The sequence below is a fragment of the Triticum dicoccoides genome, chromosome 5B (genome assembly GCF_002162155.2).
Source record: "Triticum dicoccoides isolate Atlit2015 ecotype Zavitan chromosome 5B, WEW_v2.0, whole genome shotgun sequence".
Taxonomy (NCBI): Eukaryota; Viridiplantae; Streptophyta; class Magnoliopsida; order Poales; family Poaceae; genus Triticum; species Triticum dicoccoides.
Genome location: NC_041389.1, coordinates 656,778,301 through 656,782,714, shown reverse-complemented (window position 1 = coordinate 656,782,714; position 4,414 = coordinate 656,778,301).

Genomic DNA, 4,414 nt, shown 5'->3' with positions numbered 1-4,414 from the left:
TCCTATCTTCTCCCGCGACCTTCCCCCTACCCCCTCTCAACCGCCCCGTCCCCTCAGCGCCGCCCGCCGTCTCCCGAACCCTAGCTCCGCCGGCGTCGGGGACGACCACCTCGTCGACCTCACCAGGCCGCAGGCCCTCAAGCCCCACGCCGTCCTCGGCCTCACCCTCTCCACCGGCGGCGCCCCTTCCTCTGCCCCTGCAGCGCAGCAGCAGCAGTAAATAGCCAGGTAAGATGATGATGCATTTTCATTCAGTCTTTCTATTCAGTCTTTCTATTTGTACTACTTGTTTGTTGTGAAGCTAAGATGATGATGTTATTTTCTTATATGGTGAAGATATACTCTAGTTCTCTTTGTGCTGTGTCACTCTGTTTTTCAATTCAGTCTTTCTATTCAGTCTTTCTATTCACTCGTAGGAAGGAGTATGACAAGAACATCGGTTAGATACATGGGCTACTGTGGATGAAAGTGTGGTATTTATACTCTGCCTTCGACAGAGCAGAGAAGCCAAATACTTGAAACTATTATCTGGTAGGAGATTTATTTTAACAAGATAGAAGAAAACACCCAAGATGATAGGTAATAATACATTCATGTCTAAGACCATCGAGTGGTTGAACCGTATGCGGTGTGCCTATATATGCCTGTATATATTGCCCGTGGTTCGCCTAAGACACGACGAAATCACCATATGTGACTGAAAATATGGAGAAGAACCAGAGGCTTCTTGAGAGCAACCAGACAAACATTAAGTGAAATTAATTAGATTGTGTGTATAGTAGTACTACTAGTTTTTGCTGGTGTTTTTGCTGGTGAACCATACGACATTAAGTGAAATTAAGTAGAAATTATGGTAGTTTCAGTTTCACAACCAGCTCAACACTAGCTACATACTGTTGCCCAATACTAGCTCTTTAGAGGGTATACTGCTTTCTTTTCTTATCTTAAAACATGCTACAAGGGGCAAAGCATGGATGGTTGCCTTTCGGGTGCATCATCCCACTAACCCGGCCCCGCTGATTGCCTTTCAGGTGCGAATCAGCCAGTCGACATGTTTGATCGACCGTGCCGATCCTTGTGCTTGCTGGGTTGGATATGGATGATGACTAGATGCCAGCTGCGTGCTTCTTCTTCTGGTCTGACCTGCACCGCCATTAATTAGTGTTAACTGTACTAGTACAATCAACTTCAGAGAGTGTCACACTCAGTTCAGCATCTGGCAGACCAAGTGGCACTATCAACTTGTCTTTATCTCCATTTTCTTGAGCACACACCTATCATGTATCATGTATGTAGTAGCAACATGCTAATGGGGAGGTGTATCAGGATCATGACAAAATGTGCTGCTATCTTATTCCAAGATGCACATTTTCTCTCAAACTGACATGTTCTTAATATGGACTCTGTTTGATGATAGAGGTGTAGCAGGATCATGACAAAATCAGTTGTTATCTTATTCCAAGATGCACATTTCCTCTGAAACTGACTGAACTGTTCTTAATTTTGCAGGTAGAGGGCAAGATAATTTGTTGGTTGTTTGCTGTCATGTTGTTATTACTTCCATTAGGGCATCTGTTGGTTCATTAACCTTTCTAACATCTGCATATTTCAGGTTTCCGAGGAGGTAAAGGAAGTGAAGTTCAGTCAGTGCAGCAGCAGGAACACCTTCAAGGTGAGAAATATGTTCCTATTTATCTTTTTTTGCTCAAGTTCTTCAGTACATCATATAATATAGAGAAGTGCAGATCAAGTGGTGCAATCATATACATCTGCCACTTAAGTCATCCTTCCCTTTAAGCAGAGTGATGCCTTTCGATGTCACACAATAATGTTTGTTGCAAGAACATTCTACTCTTAGTGTTCGTTTGTTTACTGCATAAAAATATATAGTTTTGCTGCTGTTATGCCTGTATTCACTGCTGCTGCTGTACTTGTGATGATGTTGTAGGTACCCCGAGAGGCCCTTGAGTTTGCCGGAATGTCGATTAACTTCCGTTCCGACAAATCCGGGTACTCCATATGTCCTATTTTCAGCAAAGGTAATGCTGAAATTTTCCGTGAATTTTAGCATTACTTTGCTAAAAAATAGGACATATGGGGTACTTGCGACTAATGCCTGTTATCATGCATGTTTTATGATCTGTTGTAAGGGTACTAATTGGTCTCTTCTGCTGCTTATCAGAGATGGCGGGAAGCAGCCACCGCCGATCTGCGACACCGCAGTACGAGTTGGATGCTTCCGAGTTCTTCACTATCATACTTGAGGCTTCAGTATCATCCATGACGCATGTATATAAAACGAGAGATCTCCCCTTCACCCATCTCATTATGATATCTGTTGTTTGCTACATGCATCACTCATTGTCCCAAACTGCAGAGGCTGCCTGACAGTTTTATGAACATGCTGATGGGTGAAGATCCGCCAAATAATATGAAGCTGCGACAGGCCGGCAGCGGGTTTCGCAGGCAGTGGGATGTGCATTTGGTGATCAAGAAGGGCCACATGTACTTGTCTCGTGGGTGGGAGAAGTTCTACCGTGCCCACGACCTGCAGCTGGGGTACTTCCTTCTCTTCAGGTACGACGACGACGCCAACATGCTCATCGTGAAGGTGTTCAACAAGACTATGTGTCGCATGCGCTACGCTGCCGATGATGATGCCGGTACGTTCGGCCTCTTCTTATTCCTCTACATTTGGCTTTGTCTCACATCGATTGTTAACGGTCATTGTTGCATTTTGGACAGGTAATGGGAGCAGCAGCAGCGACACTGGCTACAGCCAAAGCAGCAGCGATTATGGCTGTAGCGAAAGCAGCAGCGATTCTGGCTGTAGCGAAAGCAGCAGCGATTCTGGCAGCAGCATAGACAACAAGAAGGATGATCCGGACTGGAGTGCGGGAGAAGAGGAGCAGAGTGAGGATGAGGAGCTGCAGGATGACGATGGGCATCAGGCTGAGGATGACCTAGCGCTGGTGGTGGCTGACCAAGGGCAAGAGATGGAGGTGGCTGAGGATGACCTAGCGATGGTCGTGCCTGAAGGTGGCCTCGCGATGGTGGTGGTGCCTGACAATGACCACGCACCGGTGGTGGCGCCGGCGATCCCACAGCTGGGCGACATGACCACGCCAATTGTGGTAGAAGACTACATCCCACTGCCTCCACTGCCTCCACCGCCTCGCCGCTCTAGGCGCATCAGGGAGAGGAAGGAGAAGAAGGAGAAGAACAATGCATGAGAACTGAACTTTGTCAGGTATGTCAGATCTCCTATAGGTTAGCTATCCAAAATGATGTATATATACTTAGTTACCTATGTTATCTCTAATATGCTTAGTTTCCTATAGGTTAGCTTCATTTTTACCTAAGTTGGCTCTAATATACTAACTTAGAGCTTATATGCTTAGTTTCCTATAGGTTAGCTCCAAAATAACTTATGTTAGCACAAAATGATCTAGTTTACATAATAAGCTTATAGTCTTTTTCTTATTCTTCTTCTTTTCCAAAATGACATAGGTTAGCTTCATTTTACCTAAGTTGGCTCTAATATACTAACTAAGAGCTTATATGCTTAGTTTCCTATATGTTAGCTCCAAAATAACTTATGTTAGCACAAAATGATCAAGTTTACATAATAAGCTTATAGTCTTTTTCTTATTCTTCTTCTTTTCCAAAATGACATAGGTTAGCTTCATTTTACCTAAGTTGGCTCTAATATACTAACTTAGAGCTTATATGCTTAGTTTTCTATAGGTTAGCTCCAAAATAACTTATGTTAGCACAAAATGATCAAGTTTACATAATAAGCATATAGTCTTCTTCTTATTCTTTTTCTTTTCCAAAACTCTTGTTATTCTTCTTCTAGTGTTCTTCTTCTTCTAGTATTCTTCTAGTCTTCTTCTTCTTCTTCTTCTAACTTCTTGTTTATCATTTTGCAGATTTGATTTAATTGACGGAAGCTTGCGTGGATGGAGTGCTTCTTTTCCATTTGTGTTTTTATTTTGTATCAATGTGAAACTTTTGTGAATTGATGGATAACGGTGTTGGATGAACAATGTGAAACTTTTGTAATATGTAACGACGGAACTATGTGTTGGCTATGTATGTATATATGATGAAACTTGTGTGTTGGATATGATTGTTATATGGATGCTTGTTGTATATATATGTGTTGAATATCTCATATGTGAAATAGTGACCTGAGATTAAGAAAAAAAAATTGTTACTAATGGCGCACTACCATGTGGCACGCTATAAGTATAGCAGATAATAGTGGCGCACTGTGGGCAATACTAATGGCGCACTACGTGGTGCACCATTAGAATACCAGATTCTAATGGCGCACATGTGGTGCGCCATTAAAAAAAAATTCTAATGGCGTGAGGCTAGTGGCGCACCAGCAGTGCGCCATTAGAAGGCA